We start from the raw sequence: 18,716 nt of genomic DNA on the forward strand, positions 1-18,716 counted from the left end.
TGTCAAACTTGACAAGTCAAAAAGTCTTGTTGGAAAATAATTAGCCTATTGAACTGCAACAGAATCCACTTAGAAAAATAATTTGTGGTAGAAGTAGGCCTAAGTTCACTTCAGTCAGAAAGTGGTTCCAGACTCGCAACCTATAATTCTGCCTGGCTGTAATGAAAACGGTGGTCCAAATCATGGCTGGACATGTCTAAGAGAGAATGAGAGTGCAGGTGCGCATGCACGAAAAGCTTGGCACATGAAAGCAGGAGAGTATATCGCTGTACGTATCTTTTTGGTCAGATACAGGGACCCATGAATGATGCTTGTAATTGCGTAGAGCTCTCAAAGGATTCTATGGACAGTTAACTGATCCACATACAAGGGTACTCACGCACTGCGAATGTTGAAAAAGGAATCTAGATCAAGGGAGCAACTATACCACAGAGATCCACCAACCTACTTTTGGTGTAACAGTACATTTTGAAATTATAATCATGTTTTTCACAGTATAATTTCACTATCAATGGATGTCAAACAACACATGGGGAATATAATGACATTGCGAGAAAGACCAATGGAGTAAAATGTGAGTGTTTGCACTTCTCCAATGTACATTATCAATCATTTATCAATCCAATATATTTGTTTTGAAGAACTGTAAAACATAAAGGAATGCAGACACCATGCCAAATGTAACATATACAGTGCCTGCATAAAGTATTGACTTATTCCACATTTTGTTGTGTTATAGTCTGAATTCAAAATGGATTAAAGATGCACTATGCAGAAATCGCTCTGCCATTTCCTGGTTGCTAAATTTCTAATAGTTTGCCTAATGACAAGACAAATAAGTATAGTGTAGAAAATCATTGTACCATCTAAACCGCTGTGAAATATATTGTCCATAACCAAAAATATTGTATTTTCAGCTGTTTGAAACTTGTGTGCAAAACTGGAAGTCAAAGAAGAAAGGACTTTGTTTCTGGCCATTTTGAGCCTGTAATCAAACCCACAAATGCTGATGCACCAGATACTCAATTAGTCTAAAGAAGGCCAGTTTTATTACTTCTTTAATCAGTACAACTGATGAGCTAACACAACGTGCCATTGGAACACAGGAGTGATCGTTGCTGATAATGGGCCTCTGTACGCCTATGTAGACATTCCATTAAAAATCAGCTGTTTCCAGCTACAATAGTCATTTACAACATTAACAATGTCTACACTGTATTTCTGATCAATTTGATGTTATTTTAATGGACAAAAAAAATGGTTTTCTTTCAAAAACAAGGACATTTCTAAGTGACCCCAAACTTTTGAACAGTCATGTAAGTATTCACCCCACCCCATCCCATAATGACAAAGTAAAAAGAAGTCAGACATTTTTGCAAATATATTGAATATTAAATAATGAAATATGTACTTTACATAAGTATTCACAATCTTGAGTGAATACTTTATAGAAGCACCTTTGGCAATGATAATAGCTGTGAGTCTTTCTGGGTAAGTCTCTAAGAGCTTTCCACGCCTGGATTGTGCTACATTTGCCCATTATTCTTTTCAAAATTCTTCAAGCTCTGTCAAATGTGTTCTTGATCATTGCTAGACAACCATTTTACGATCTTGCCATTGATTTTCAAGTAGATTTAAGTCCAAACTAACTCAGCCACACAGAAACATTCACTCTCTTCTTGGTAAGCAACTCTACTGTATATTTAGCCTTGTGTTTTAGGTTATTGTTCTGCTGAAAGGTGAATTAATTTCCCTGTGTCTGGTGGAAAGCAGACTGAACCAGGTTTTTGCCTGTGCTTAGCTCCATTCCATTTATATTTTATCCTGAAAAATGTCCACGTCCTTAATGATTACAAGCATGCCCATAAAATGATGCAGCCACCACTATGCTTGAAAATATGGAGAGTGGTACTCAGTAATGTATTGTATTGGATTCCCCCCAAATATAACATTGTGTATTCAGGGCAAAAAGTTAATTGCTTTGCCACATTTTTTGCAGTATTACTTTAGCGCCTTGTACCAAACAGGATGCATTAAAAAAAAAAGTTGTTATTATGTACAGGCTTCCTTCTTCTCACTCTGTCAATTAGGTTAGTATTGTCGAGTTACTACAATGTTGTTGATCCATCCTCAGTTTTCTCCTATCACAGTCATTATACCGTGGCATGGTGAAATCCCTGAGCGGTTTCCTTCCGCTCTGGACGTCTGTACCTTTGTAGTGACTGGGTGTATTGATACACCATCCAAAGTGAAATGAGTAACTTCACCATGCTCAAAGGGATATATTCAATGTCTGCTTTTGTATTTTTTTTAACCATCTACCAGTAGGTGCACTTCTTTATGAGGCATCGGAAAACCTCCCTGGTATTTGTGGTTGAATATGTGTTTGAAATTCACTGCTCGACTGAGGGACCTTACAGATTATTGTATGTGTGGGGTGCAGAGATGAGGAAGTCATTATAAAATCATTTAAAACACTATCATTGCACACAGAGTAAGTCCATGCAACTTACTATGTGACATGCCAAGCCAATTATTACTCCTGAACATATTTAGGTTTGCCATAACAAAGGGGTTGAAGACGTATTGACTCGAGATATTTTAGCTTTTCATTTTTTTATTAATTTGTAAACATAATTCCACTTTTACATTATGGGTTATTGTGTGTAGGCCAGTGACCCAAAAAAAATCTCAATTTTATCCATTTTAAATTCAGGCGGTAACACAACATGTGGAAATAGTTAAGGGGTGCGAAAACTTTCTGAAGGCACTGTAAGAGTGAAGCTAAAATACTGTACATAGGAAAAAGCAGTGACAGCTTCTTTAGCCTTATTTAGCTCAGAACGGCTAACAACACCCAAGCACACTGTGACATCTCTGCTAGGGTGAAGGGGTGGGACCCCGGGGGTAGGGGGCGAGACAGCGGTCCTACCCCTCTGATTTGTGGATTAGGGACACTGGCCGGGGTCATTGGCCGGCGTGTTTTAATTAACACGGTGTCACCCTCTGTCTGCGGCCTGTCTGATGATGTTATTCTGGGGGCGCCCAGTTCCCTTCCTCTCTCTAGTGTCTGACTGTGTGTCTTATTTATCTATAAGCCTACGCGTGAGAAAACATACAGACTTCATTGGGTTAAAGTGGTTCTAAAAAGATTTGAGGTTGGTTATTGAACAAAGTGATGTCCCGAGTCAGTCATGCACGGAAGTCTAAAGGCTACAGGTAACATGTGTGTGTCTCTGTCTGTCTACTCTGCACGTAGAAATGTGTTGTGTTTTCTCTAAAACAGTTATGTTTATGCCCTTGACTCCTCTCCACTACCTTTTTGGTTGGGACATGAGGCCAATCAATTTGGATTTCATTGTAATCCATCTGGGAGTTGGATGTCAACTTGTCTTATTTGGATTGGGTGACCTTCCCGAAAATGAATTTGTACCTGGCCTCCTCCCGCCTCCCACAGAACAAACGAAGGCACCCATGAAATATTTAGTAATTGCTTTCTTAAAAACATAGGGAGTAATTTGCAGCCCATCTAGGGTCTGGTGTACGGGGGGGGGGCTGATATTGGGCACCGAGTGGCACAGCTGTCTAAGGCACTGCATCTCAGTGCTAGAGGCATCACTACAGACCCTGGTTCAATTCCAGGCTGTATCACAACCGGCCGTGATTGGGAGTCCCATAGGGCGGCGCACACAATTGGCCCCACGTCGTCCAGGTTAGGGTTTGGCCGGGGTAGGCCGTCATTGTAAATAATAATTTGTTCTTAACCGACATGACTAGTTAAATAAAGGTTAAATCAAAATAAAAAATATAACTGAGAACATTAATCTCCATGTAGCAGGACCTTGGAGAAAAGTTGATGGAAATTCAAGTTCATGTAGGGTCATAGAGTTTGCTGACTTGTGTTGGTCAACACTTGCTAAAGTCCTTCATTAGGGTTAAAGTCAATTGCATAAACCGTAAACCATTGATTTGTTCCAAATCATGTTGATCACATCGTCTATTAATGTTTCACTGCACTTATGTGGTGTTTGTGACAAAACATATTTTTTTATTTGATCAATAAACGTATGGATCTTGATTAATTATGTTAATGGTCCAGAGAAATGCTGACTGAGTGACCCACTGGTCAGGGAGAGATATAATGATCACCATCAAATAATCACCATCTCTATCGCTTTAGCAATCCCAGAAACTAGAGACAGTGAAGTTAGCATGTTTTTTGGCTCATAAAGATCAAGTCCCTCTACCTGTTTGCCTTGGCAAAATGCAATGGGATGTTATTTGTGCTGCCAGATTTTGGTGCCCAGTGAGCATGTGTGATGGATATGAAACTTGTCTGTAGCATGTTCGCTGATGTCACCTTCCCTGAGACCTAAAGCCAACTGTCATTCTTGGAGTGACAGAATAGTCTCTTACACTGTTGACTTAGACAGTTGGCTTCGAGGAGTGTGAATTGTTGTGCAGCTGGTTGAGCCCCACTTGGAGCAGAACAGAATGCACTCAATGAATGTTGAGCATTTAATTTACTTACTGAATCAACATTCATGATATAATGTGGGCTAATGTGGCCAATGCACCACAAGACTGTGTTAGCATCCTGAACTAAAGCAAAGGCATTAGCTCATGGAGCTAACACACATCTTCTCATCAAGCAAGGTTACTCATCATCACATAAGCATAGTTCACCGAACCACCTCTGTGACACTAACCAGTAACCAATGTGTTGATGTATCATTGACTCTTGGGGTGCTCTAATTAAGCAATACGGCACGAGGGGGTGTGGTATATGGCCAATGTACCACGGCTGCGGGCTGTTCTTATGCACAACGCAATGCAGTGTGCTTGGATACAGCCCTTAGCCGTGGTATATTGGCCATATACCACAAACCCCCGAGGTTCCTTATTGCTATTATAAACTGGTTAGCAACGTAATTAGAACAGTAAAAATAAATGTTTTGTCATACCCATGGTATACGGTCTGATATACCACGGCTGTCAGCCAATCAGCATTCAGGGCCCGAACCACCCAGTTTATAATGCTTATTAGAATATGAGGATGTATTTAATATTAATTTGCTTATTAGAATGTCCTGATTTGTTGTAGGAGTGTCCATCGGCTCCCCCAGGCAAGTCTGCAATTCTAACTTTGGTAATAGCTTCACTCATATGACAAAGTTTTTGTATAAATAGGCTATCCAATTATCTCACCTTCATTGTTAAAATACAGGCAATTTGTAAATACCAATGGACACTACAAGGTTTCAGTTTGTAATTTTCAGAGTGCATTCAGATCATCAGATAGATATTTAATCTTTCTCTCTCTCTCTCTCTCTCTCTCTCTCTCTCTCTCTCTCTCTCTCTCTCTCTCTCTCTCTCTCTTCTCTCTCTCTCTCTCTCTCTCTTCTCTCTCTCTTTCTCTCTCTCTCTCTCTCTCTCTCGCTTTCTCTCTCTCTCTCTTTCACTCTCTCACTCTCTCTCTCTTTCTTTCTCTCTCTCTGTCTCTCTCTCTCTCTCTCTTCTCTCTCTCTCTCTCTTTCTCTCTCTCTCTCTCTCTCTCTCTCTCTCTCTCTCTCTCTCTTTCACTCTCTCTCTCCCCCCCTCTCCGGCTGCTGCTGATAGTTTATGGTCTGGTGGCTTTGACAAAACACAGTCATCTCTCTCCTGTCACTGATACCATTAGCGGCGCCTGCAAATGGCTCTCCTTCCTTATTGGCACTTGTGTTAAATTTACATTCACAAACATGTCCATCAGTGTGGATAACTCAATTATGAAATGGACGCTGATCCTACATGCTTGGGTTAACAATGCAATACAAACACTGCATCGGGGTCCACATAACAACATTCCCGTTTTATGAATAGACAGCACCATGGAGAGAGGAAGGGGAAATCAACATCATAAGACTACGGTATAATCATTTAACAGTAGCTTTGACTTCGACAAATAAACCAATATTTCCCAGGATACAACATTTCTCATAATAAATAGGCCTGTCTTTTTTTTCTTTTTTCTACATAGTGTGGCTCTGGTAAAAACAAAAACAAAAACACAGAGGTATTTGTCTCACTCTGGATAAACCGCGTTTTTACATGTAATTACTCTGGAGAAAAGACAGTGACATTTGAATGATTAACTTTTGTTGAAATTATCGGCTGACTTTGAATGACACAAAGTGGGTTCAGCATGGGGCTAAAGGGCACGTCATTTCTTGCTGTTTCACCAGAGGTTGTTGGGAAATTGAAAATGGAGGTGGCAGGAAAATCAGCCGGGGACATTGGGACATTGATCCCTAAGATTGAATTGGGAGTTGAGTGGTGGGCTCTAAATGCTTTGATTGCTGGAAAAACAAGGTTTGGGACTAGAGTTTAAAATGTAGAATAATACCACTTAATGACTCAGTTCTCAAGGTGTGTGCCTAAGTGTACGATAAAAACCCTCCAAGTGAGACTGTGCCAGGCCTCACATATATTCATGGCATAGGGAGAGAATGTGTTATGGTAGAAGTAGATTGGATTTGCATTTGATCAAAAGAGAAGCGAGAAAGCCATGTCAAACACTATGCAACGCACAATTACACATTTATCTTCTGTCTAATATTGTTGCTGGTTATTGCTACTTGCTTGCAACTATCCTTATTCTTATCATATCATAATAAGATGACATGGTATATCATAGTTCATGCTTATCATAATAAGATGCTTCATGTTTGAGTTAATTATTTACCCTATTGTTGATTTCACACACACATACTCACGCGGAGAGAGAGAGATAATTCGAAACAGTGCTAAAAAGAAAGGGAAAAACCATTCTGAGAACCATTTTATGTTTACAGTCTGGACTGGGGTCTGAAGTCTGGACGGTGGTTTGAACGGTGTGGGAGGTGCCAGCTGCGTAGTCTACCGTGCTGCGACCCTTAATTGGCCGTAAGGGTCTTTCATGCAAACGAGGAGGGTGTGTCCTGGACGAGACGACAGTCGCGCGCCTGGGTAGATCTCCGCCTGTTTCAGTGTATAGTCAATGCAAACTCAACAGCGTGCGTCTTGGGAATTACGAGGTTCTAGGAGTGAAATAGTGATTATTTTCAAACTGTTACCTCTTCGTCAATACACTTGCTGAATTTTGGACTATTTCCCTCGGAAATATCTCGCGGAATTTATTTTGGAGATAAGGTAAATTCCTTGTTGTCGCCCCTGTGCGGTATATGTTGCCGACAATCTGCATCTGCTCTCTCTGTACATTTGGTTTGGTTCAAATGTTTGAAAAGTCAGTCCTCATGCGGACCATTATGTTGTATGTTCTGGGTTGTCGGTCTTTGCAAACCCACTGAACTGAATTTGCGAAGTAAATGTCGACAACCTTCATCCCACGACTTGGCGACATGACTGCGACTTTCTGGTTTGACAGGTCTGAGATCTCAATTAAAGAGCTGTCACACAAGGTGTCAAATTAAATATTTGAATGAGAAAAACATTGCATTTATTCTAGTGACCGATTTGTAGCATGCATCCTTTATTGTTATGCTATATGGTAGCCTATTTTATTAGGTTAGTATTTTCCAGGTTGTATATTTTTCTAGGGCACTTGATAACTTGCCAGATTGATGGTCGCTATTGTAGTTTGTGATTATAATTTATGTAAAATTATTTCTCTAGCTAGTTTAAAGGGTGCGGGGTCATAGTCATAGTTGCCCATAAATGTCCGTCGCATCATTCTACCCCAAATCATCAATGAATATCGATGGGGGCAACTTCACAGGGTTGTCAGTGGACGATAAATAGAATTGACACAATATCGAAAGCGTAAACTGTGTAATGTTGCTTTAGCCTATAAAGTCGTCAACTTGAAGTGACGTATAGGCCTATCTATCATTTTAGTGAATTGTAGACAATAATAATTCCTTATATTGAGGCTTTCAAAGCCTACCTCTCGTTTTAGTGAATTGTAGTCAATAGCCATTCCTTATTTTGAGGCTTTCAAAGTTTATCATATTAGTTATGAAATGCTTTGTGCAGGTTATGTCAATTATGTTGTAGTTGTATCTTTAAAAAAACGATCGTTTATATATATATATATATAATCTAGTCATACGCCTACCTTTAAAAAAAACTAACTTGATATTTTTTAAATAAAAATCCTGTTTAAACACACAGACGGTGGTAACAATAATGTTATTACAAAAGACAACCATATGAAAGATTTTCTACTGAACCCGCGGTTGCCATGCGCCTATTATTTCCCCTGAAATCTCTGCCGCGGGACTCGCCTTTTGTCCTAATCCGTTTCCCTCACCGTACTGGTTCACAATCAAAATACCGGATTTAGCGATTTAGTACTCCGTGACGTCTGGCCATCTGCAATTGCCTGCGAAAACACAGTCCAAATTAGCACGTTTTTATGCATGTATTCAAACAATGCCTTCACGCGGTAACAGATTGTATGACAATTGTTTTGGCAGATAAGGGGCAATATAATCGAATTTGCTTGTTCTCTTCAGGTGGTTAATTGACTTGCGCATTGTCTTTCCCGCAAATATTTTTAGCGTCTTTTGTCTTCACGTTATTATGCCAATGCTTCAAATCATCTGTCTTTTGCATTTGGGCATAGGCCTACATAAATATATTATCCAATTGTAACATGGAAAGACTTATTTCAAGCTCAACAAAGTTCAGTGTAAATGAAGTAGACAGCAGGCTACTAAATGAATGCTCACTTACACATAATTCTGCAGTTGGCAACCTGAAGTAGAAGATAAATGTTGTCTTTGGACAGAGCTATCTGAAACATTTATGCACTGTTAAAATTGTATAAGATCTTCTAGGCTTCAATGCACTGGGGCTACTGTAATGGACCACACTGCCCATTCTCTGGAGGAGAGAGCAATCATGTGTCAACCCCATGCTTAGCCATCATATCTCACCTCAGTTTAGCCATCATATCTCACCTCAGTTTAGCCATCATATCTCACCTCAGTTTAGCCATCATATCTCACCTCAGCATAGCCATCATATCTCACCTACATTTAGCCATCATATCTCACCTCAGCATAGCCATCATATCTCACCTACATTTAGCCATCATATCTCACCTCAGCATAGCCATCATATCTCACCTGCATTTAGCCATCATATCTCAGCTTAGCCATCATATCTCACCTCAGTTTAGCCATCATATCTCACCTCAGTTTAGCCATCATATCTCACCTCAGCATAGCCATCATATCTCACCTAAATTTAGCCATCATATCTCACCTCAGCATAGCCATCATATCTCACCTACATTTAGCCATCATATTTCACCTCAGCATAGCCATCATATCTCACCTCAGCTTAGCCATCATATCTCACCTCAGTTTAGCCATCATATCTCACCTCAGCATAGCCATCATATCTCACCTAAATTTAGCCATCATATCTCACCTCAGCATAGCCATCATATCTCACCTCAGCATAGCCATCATATCTCACCTCAGCATAGCCATCATATCTCACCTCAGCAGGATGCTGTGTTGGAGCCAGCAGCCAGCAGCCTGTGCTGTGTGTTTGTGTGTTAATTATACCGTGACATCCAGGGGGTGGGGGGGCTTTATTTGTTTCATGGGACCATCCTATTTGGGCCTAATAGGAAAGGCATGTCATTAAATGGTAAACATGTGGCATGACCACAACCAGTCATGATGTTTTCATCTGATTGTCAAACAAACCACTACCTGCACAAGTTCATCCACTCCCAAAAGACTTCCAGCATCTGAACAGTGTACTGGGCACACGCCCATTTGATGACTAGAAAGAGACATTGGTTACAAAACATCAAGTCAAGTGACATTCTGCGATTTTCATTAGACCTACACTCATGTAGCCCGAATTAGTTGATATGTTTTTGCAAAAAGTCAAGTTGAGAAACCTGAAAAGGGGCTGAAATACGGGACTGTCCCAGGATGACAAGTGCAGCCACATGGGAAATGTATTTTTTAAAACCATGTCAGAGATGTGGGGGTGTTTGTTAATTTAGAATAAACTTTTATTTGAATATTTATCACTGTAGCAGTAAATTGCATTATTTGGAGACCCCTGCCCAAAGATGGACTTTGCATTTAGATTCCTCTTTCATTCAGGGGGGTTTAGGCCCCCTGTAATTCGCTGTGTGTGTGTGTGTGTGCGCGTGCGTGCGTGTAAATGAAAGCACAGTTTCATTTTTGGCTTGCATGTGTGTGCATATGTATTCGCTGTGTGCGTGTCACCTGCTGCATGACTGATGAAGTTACTGATGCTGTGAATCGGTGGCCTTGCTCTACTAAGGTCCCTCCATCACTGCCACAGCATATCGGTGGGTCTACCACAAATCTCTCCCTTACCAGGTCTCTACCCTACACCTCAGCACCATCACGGTAGACCTCAGGCAGTTGATTTGTAGATCACTGAATCAGTGTTGTGAACCGCTGATCTAACTGAACTGAAGCCAGTTTTCTGGCACTCGCTCTAGGTTTTGGCGACAGCCTTAATTGGTTAACTGGTCATTAGGTGTTTGGGTTCACAACCTCAAGGGTGTCGTTAACTGGCGCCACAACAAAACCCTCGGTGTCGTTGCATCATCGAACCACATCTCTTCTTTTTTTTTGGTTATAAAGGAAAATGGGCCTCAAAGATTTTACCTCACTTAAAAGAGAATTCAAGGCCTCTCTTGTGGCACAATGGTCTAAGGCCGTTACCGGTAGACCCATGAGGCGGCGCACAATTTGGCCCAGCGTCGCACGGGTTAGGGGAGTGTTTGGCCTGCTGTGATTTCCTTGTCCCATCGCGCTCTAGAGACTCCTTGTGGCGGGCCAGGCACCTGCTACTGTATCTGACTTTGGTTGACAGTTGTACGGTGTTTCCTCAGACACATTGTTGTGGCTGGCTTCCGGGTTAAGTGAGCAGTGTGTCAAGAAGCAGTGCGCCTTGGCAAGGCCGTGTTTCGGAGGACGCATGGCTCTCAACCTTCACTTCTCCCAAGTCCGTACAGGAGTTGCAGCGACGGGACAAGACTGTAACTACAAATTGGATACCACAAAAAAATAAAAACAAAAAGAGAAAGAGGACGTGACAGTTGTCTGTAGTTGGTGTTACGTCGATCCCGTTCCCCCTTAGTGAGAGTTGTCTCTTTAGCGTGCCGCTTCATTAATTTCAACATCTCTATCTCGCTGGCAATTAATAGGTTTCCAGATGGCTCGAGCTATTATACCTCTGCTTGTGTGTAATGTTTGCATCTATTTAGTGGGCTTTTGTTGACAGATAACTTCATGTATCTGGAAATCAGTGTTGTGTATGTAGCTGTATTTGAGCACACGGATCATGCCATATTCTGTCTTCGCTAATGTTTAAACATGGCTCCGACAAAGGTTGAAAAACATCAGTACTGCATTGAATGTGTTTGCACGTACACAAAGTCTAGGCCTAATCAGCATGGAACCTCTACAGTGTTTTGTCTGCGTGGTTATAAAAGCATTAACATGCACAGTTGTATCTGCCTGCCTGAATATCCAGCACACAACCTAAACAGGCTTATCTCAGCTTGGATGTGAAACCACCCCTCTGAGTGCAGTGCCGTCTCCCCGTCCCTCTGCTGTGACTGAGGGTGACACAGTGGGAGTGGTGAGGTTACGGCTGGAGAGCCGTAGCACCATGACAGGGGAACTGGATCTAGCCAGTTGCGTTGTTGACATGGCGCTTGTCGATTTGAGATTTGAGTGAATTAGAAGAGCAGGATGTGGGATGTTCTCAGAGTGGGAAGCTGAGGAAGCTTCTGGTGAGATTGTGTGTATGTGTTCTGTGTTCTGTGAGTCTATGTATTTGTGTGTGAGGGTGAAAGATATAACAATGCTTGTGTTGTATTCGATTTATGGCGTGTGTAGCTTGGATGAGTAGCTTGTGTGTGTGTGTGTGTGTGTGTGTGTGTGTGTGTGTGTGTGTGTGTATATAGACACTGCTCCAAAAAATAAAGGGAACACTAAAATAACACATCCTAGATCTGAATGGATTAAATATTCTTATTAAATACTTTTTTCTTTACATAGTTGAATGTGCTGACAACAAAATCACACAAAAATTATCAATGGAAATCAAATGTATCAACCCATGGAGGTCTGGATTTGGAGTCATACTCTAAATGAAAGTGGAAAACCACACTACAGGCTGATCTAACTTCGATGTAATGTCCTTAAAACAAGTCAAAATGAGGCTCAGTAGTGTGTGTGGCCTCCACGTGCCTGTATGACCTCCCTACAACGCCTGGGCATGCTCCTGATGAGGTGGCGGATGGTCCCCTGAGGGATCTCCTCCCAGACCTGGACTGAAGCATCCGCCATCTCCTGGACAGTCTGTGGTGCAACGTGGCGTTGGTGGATGGAGCGAGACATGATGTCCCAGATGTGCTCAATTGGATTCAGGTCTGGGGAACGGGCGGGCCAGTCCATAGCATAAATGCCTTCCTCTTGCAGGAACTGCTGACACACTCCAGCCACATGAGGTCTAGCATTGTCTTGCATTAGGAGGAACCCAGGGCCAACCGCACCAGCATATGGTCTCACAAGGGGTCTGAGGATCTCATCTCGGTACCTAATGGCAGTCAGGCTATCTCTGGCGAGCACATGGAGGGCTGTGCGGCCCCGCAAAGAAATGCCACCCCACACCATGACTGACCCACCGCCAAACCGGTCATGCTGGAGGATGTTGCAGAAAGCAGAACGTTCTCCACGGCATCTCCAGACTCTGTCACGTCTGTCACGTGCTCAGTGTGAACCTGCTTTCATCTGTGAAGAGCACATGGCGCCAGTGGCGAATTTGCCAATCTTGGTGTTCTCTGGCAAATGCCAAACATCCTGCACAGTGTTGGGCTGTAAGCACAACCCCCACCTGTGGACGTCGGGCCCTCATACCACCCTCATGGAGTCTGTTTCTGACCGTTTGAGCAGACACATGCACATTTGTGGCCTGCTGGAGGTCATTTTGCAGGGCTCTGGCAGTGCTCCTCCTGCTCCTCCTTGCACAAAGGCGGAGGTAGCGGTCCTCTGCTGGGTTGTTGCCCTCCTACGGCCTCCTCCACGTCTCCTGATGTACTGGCCTGTCTCCTGGTAGTGTTCCCTTTATTTTTTTGAGCAGTGTATATAATATATATATATTTTTATGATATTTAACTAGGCAAGTCAGTTAAAAACAAATTCTTATTTACAATGATGACCTACCAGAAGGCAAATGGCCTCCTGCTGGGACTGGGGTTGGGATTAAAAATATAGGACTAAACACACATCATGACAAGAGAGACAACACAACACTACATAAAGAGAGACCTAAGACGACAACATAGCATGGCAGCAACACAACATGACAACAACTTGGTAACAGCACAAAGCATAGTACAAACATTTTTGGGCACAGACAACTGCACAAAGGGCAAGAAGGTAGAGACAACAATGCATCACGCGAACCAGCCACAATTATTATAGTGTGGTCACTAAGAAGTGAGCACAGGCCTGTGTGATTGTCATTCCGCCTGATGTACAGTTGCTTTGTGCGCATGGGTCTTTTTGGCCTAGTATCTGTATCAATCTGTTACGTCTAGTATGTTGCTCCACTCTGTAACTCCAGAGGATCTGTAAAAGTCCCACTTCCTCTGTTTGTCATTAGTAGCCTCTCCATTCACCAGCCGAGTTGGGTTCTGCTCACCAGCCCATGATGGCTAAAAATGACCCCGCCATCGTAGCTTTTTTCCATTTCATTCAAAGATTGTGTCCCCCTCACTGATGGCCTGCAGAAGCGCCCTGAAAAATGGGCTGTTTTGTTCAGGGTGTGATTTTTATTTCCTGGCTGTCTCTTTTTTCCAGACTTTGGCTCCTGAATTGTGTCGCCGGTGGAGAGGTCCTCAAAGGCCCATCGCTCCTAATGCCCCCAGAGGTAATGAGTGCTGAAATAGCCTTCCCCTTCAAGTGCCTCTAGTATCTGCTCCTCGTTCTTATCTTACTTCATGTTTTCTCCTCTCTTTGTCTCCTTTCCCTCTCTCCTCTAAAGATGGGGGTAAATAGATACAGTAACAGTGCCTTCAGAAAGTATTCATGACTTATACCACATGTTGTTGTGTTACAGCCTGAATTCAAAATGTATTACATATATTTTTTCTTACCCATCTACACACAATACCCCATAATGACAAAGTGAAAACATGTTTTTAGTAAATTTTATTTTAGATGAATTACAGATCTAATTTACATAAGTATTCACAGTCAATACTTTGTAGAAGCACCTTTGGTGGTGATTGCAGCTTTGAGTTGTCTTGGGTATGCTTTGCACATCTGGATTTGGGGATTTTCTCCCATTCTTCCTTGCAGATTTTCTCAAACTCTTACATTTGATGGGAAGCGGCGGTGAACAGCAATCTTCAAGTCTTTCCACAGATTTGAAATGAGATTCAAGTATGGGCTTTGGCTGGGCCACTCAAGAGATTTCACATTCTTGTTCTAAAGCCATTCCAGCATTGCTTTGGCTGTATGCTTGGGGTCATTGTCCTGTTGGAACATACAGTTGAAGTCGGAAGTTTACATACACCTTAGCCAAATACATTTAAACTCAGTTTTTCACAATTCCTGACATTTAATCCTAGTAAAAATTCCCTGTCTTACGTCAGTTAGGATCCACACTTTATATTATGAATTATGAAATTTCAGAATAATAGTAGAGAATGATTTATTTCAGCTTTGGTTTCTTTCATCACATTCACCTTGGGTCAGAAGTTTACAAACACTCAATTAGTATTTGGTAGCAATGCCTTTAAATTGTTTAACTTGGGTCAAACATTTCATGTAGCCTTCCACACGCTTTCCACAATAAGTTGGGTCAATTCTGTCCCATTCCTCCTGACAAAGCAGGTGTAACTGAGTCAGGTTTGTAGGCCACCTTGCTCGCACACACTTTTTCAGTTCTGCACACATTTTCTATAGAATTGAGGTCTTTGTGATGGCCACTCCAATACCTGAACTTTGTTGTCCTTAAGCCATTGTGCCACAATTTTAAATTATACTTGGGGTCATTTTCCATTTGGAAGAGCCATTTGCAACAAAGCTTTAACTTCCTGACTGACGTCTTGAGATGTTGCTTCACTATATCCACAAAATGTTCCTACCCCATGATGCCATCTATTTTGTGAAGTGCACCAGTCCCTGCAGCAAAGCACCCCCACAACATGATGCTGTCACCCCCATGCTTCACGGTTGGGATGATGTTCTTCGGCTTGCAAGCATCCCCCTTTTTCCTCCAAACGTAACGATGGTCATTATGGCCAAACAGTTCTATTTTTGTTTCATCAGACCAGAGGACATTTCACCAAAAAGTACGATCTTTGTCCCCATGTGCAGTTGCAAACTGTATTCTGTCTTTTTTTAATGGTGGTTTTGGAGCGGTGGCTTCTTCCTTGCTGAGCGGCCTTTCAGGTTATATCGATACAGGAATTGTTTTACTGTGGATATAGATGCTTTTGTACCCGTTTCCTCCAGCATCTTCACAAGGTCCTTTGCTGTTGTTCTGGGATTGACTTGCACTTTTAGCACCAAAGTACGTTCATTTCTAGGAGACAGAACGCACTTCCTTCCTGAGCGGTATGACGGCTGCGTGGTCCCATGGTGTTTATACTTGCGTACTATTGTTTGTACATATGAACGTGGTACCTTCAGGTGTTGTGCAGGTCTACAATTTTTTTTCGGAGGTCTTGGCTGATATCTTTTGATTTTCCCATGATGTCAAGCAAAGAGGCACTGAGTTTGAAGGTAGGCCTTGAAATGGATCCACAGGTACACCTCCAATTGACTCAAATGATGTCAATTAGTCTATTAGAAGCTTCTAAAGCTATGACATTTTCTGGAATTTTCCAAGCTGTTTAAAGGCACAGTCAATTTAGTGTATGTAAACTTCTGACCCACTGGAATTGTGATACAGTGAATTATAAGTGAAATAATTTGTCTGTAAACAATTGTTGGAAAAATTGCATGCACAAAGTAGATGTCCTAACCGACTTTCCAAAACTATAGTTTGTTAACAATACATTTGTGGAGTGGTTGAAAAATGAGTTTTAATGACTCCAACCTAAGTGTATGTACATTTCCAACTTCAACTGTATATTTGGGGAAGGGTATAAAACGTCTTCTTCTTTTTACATAGTGAGCCGACATGTTTTCAGGACTTTTTTATTTCCATGGCTGATCAAAACAAATGTTATTATGCTCTTTCTTGTCTCTCTGCAGCAGACATATACAATCAAATTGCAATAAAATCGCAGTTTTGAATCGCAATACACATAGAACCGTGAGAATCACAATACATAAAGACTATCGTGTTATTATTGTATCACGAGTTCTCTGGAATTTAACCAGCCCTACTCTTAAGTTTTTATTAAACCCTCCACCCCCCTCTTTCGGAGCACAAATATCATCGTTTTTTTTACACCTTTATTTGCTACATATACATATATTTTTTTTTACATTTTACATACTTTTATATAAAGCAGTCACATAACAATAATACATTACCAAACATCAGCTCTTTAATCCCACCCCCTCAGCCACTCTCAGCCCATCCCACCTATCACCATAGACCACCCTCTTTTGGTTTCTATGTGCCATAAATCTTTCAATTGTGCTGTGATGTTTGACAAAAAGTTTGAACCTTTCTAATCGTGTATTATCCACAGATTGTGAGCTGAAGATGAAAACCTTTCCTATGAGTATTATTATATTATTTATTGACTGACAGCCCTACCTCTTCTCACATCATAAACTTTTATCTCTCCTCTTCTTCTCTTGTCCCAGCTTTTCAATCTATCTCCAAATTTCTCCCACAATGTCCTAATCTATTCCACTCTATTCTATTGCCCTATTATTGGTTCTGTCCACACAGATCCATAACATTATTTTTATTGCATTACGTGGGAGGAACAGAAAGCCAGATCTTTATAGTGTTTTGCTTTTAGCATTGCTATAGGCCTGTATTTGGTAAGAGATGATAGTTTGTCCAATTCGGCAGCAAACGGGTCTCTGCCCAGTGTAAAGTCATGTCAGAGTATATAAATACCATCATGCAATTGCCTCCTGTAGAAATTAAGGATCTGTGAAATGCTGCTCCGTCGTCATGGTCGGGGGATTTCGGTTGACGCCTAGTGTTGTAGCTCAGCGGTAATCTCTGCATGCCTGTGTAGACTCCCCATGATCCTCCCTGCTGCATGCGATGAAAACATTTCTGCAAATCGATCGGAAGACTTCTTTCACAGTTTGCCACTCACTAGCTAGCTTTGACCTAATGTCGCGATCCACAAACCCAGCACACTCTCCCCAAATGACTTAATTAACCTTTTCATGTGTGAGTTTCAAACATCTCTAACGGTCGCCCCAGTGTGAGTTTTTTAATGTGCTTAATGTCAGAATGCACTCACTGTTCCAAAACCAAGGCACGCTGCCTGCAAAAGGATCTATAGGCTATGGTACAACTTGTCAGTTTCAAATGATTTTCTAACAAGTTTTATTTTCGAACAACGATTTGAGGTGTGTCCCGCCTCCTCGTTAATTCACACAGAAGTAGCCTATTTAACTATTGCGGACAATTTATGTTTGAGGATTTACTGAGCTGTCTTTGACGAGAGCCCAAGCACTTCCCCAGTGTTTCCCGAGAACAAGTATGCAGGCATTTGCGCATCTCCAGTCAGAACATAACTTGCACAAACTTTTTCCCCCTGGCACATTTTCCGGCTGGTGTCCGGCATTGCCTTCTTGTTGTTTTCCTTGCTAATAATAACTTTGGACATGTGTGTGTTCCTATCAAAGTAAGTACCTTATTATGTTATCATTATAGTTTCTGTATATCGTGTTGTTTCTACTGTAGCACACCGTAAGTATGTATGGAGCATCATGTATTTACTGTTTCATTCACATGTTTTCAAGTACTGGTGACAAATCATGCATTCTGATTCTTGCATAGATTGTAATGGACACATGATGTGTATAAAATACTTTTTGGAAGGTTGTACTGATTTATGATGAGCCAATGCTAAGCAAAATGCCGGCTACTCGTGGCACCATGTTTGTTGACGTCATACAATGGACTCTGGTTGTCGTCTGTCAGACCAAAGATATAACAAAATGAGGTATATAACAATTAAAAAAATAAAAAATTATTTCACCTTTATTTAACCAGGTAGGCTAGTTGAGAACAAGTTCTCATTTGCAACCTCGACCTGGCCAAGATAAAGCATAGCAGTGTGAACAGACAACACAGAGTTAAAGTCAAAGTTAAACACAGTAGAAAAAAGGGGAGTCTATATACAATGTGTGCAAAAGGCATGAGGAGGTAGGCGAATAATTACAATATTGCAGATTAACACTGGAGTGATAAATGATCAGATGATCATGTACAGGTAGAGATATTGGTGTGCAAAAGAGCAGAAAAGTAAATAAATAAAAACTGTGGGGATGAGGTAGGTGAAAATGGGTGGGCTATTTACCAATAGATTATGTACAGCTGCAGCGATCGGTTAGCTGCTCAGATAGCTGATGTTTGAAGTTGGTGAGGGAGATAAAAGTCTCCAACTTCAGCGATTTTTGCAATTCGTTCCAGTCATAGGCAGTTGAGTACTGGAACGAAAGGCGGCCGAATGAGGTGTTGCCTTTAGGGATGATCAGTGAGATACACCTGCTGGAGCGCGTGCT

General features: G+C 41.5%; 1 protein-coding gene across 3 annotated transcripts in view; it reads left to right on the top strand.

Moving 5' to 3' along the window:
- The first annotated feature begins 6,954 nt into the window (after positions 1 to 6,954).
- The window catches only part of LOC118398145 (semaphorin-6D-like), a 139,250-nt gene continuing 127,488 nt past the window's right edge, over positions 6,955 to 18,716 (top strand). For 2 of the 3 annotated variants that reach the window (XM_035793206.2, XM_035793208.2), the window contains exons 1-2: positions 6,955 to 7,170; positions 13,857 to 13,926. The gene's annotated coding sequence lies outside the window, so the exon portion shown is untranslated. The remainder of the gene's footprint in view (positions 7,171 to 13,856; positions 13,927 to 18,716) is intronic. The other variant, XM_035793207.2, reaches the window with a different exon arrangement.

This window comes from Oncorhynchus keta, chromosome 19, assembly GCF_023373465.1.
Source record: "Oncorhynchus keta strain PuntledgeMale-10-30-2019 chromosome 19, Oket_V2, whole genome shotgun sequence".
In the NCBI taxonomy this organism is placed as follows: Eukaryota; Metazoa; Chordata; class Actinopteri; order Salmoniformes; family Salmonidae; genus Oncorhynchus; species Oncorhynchus keta.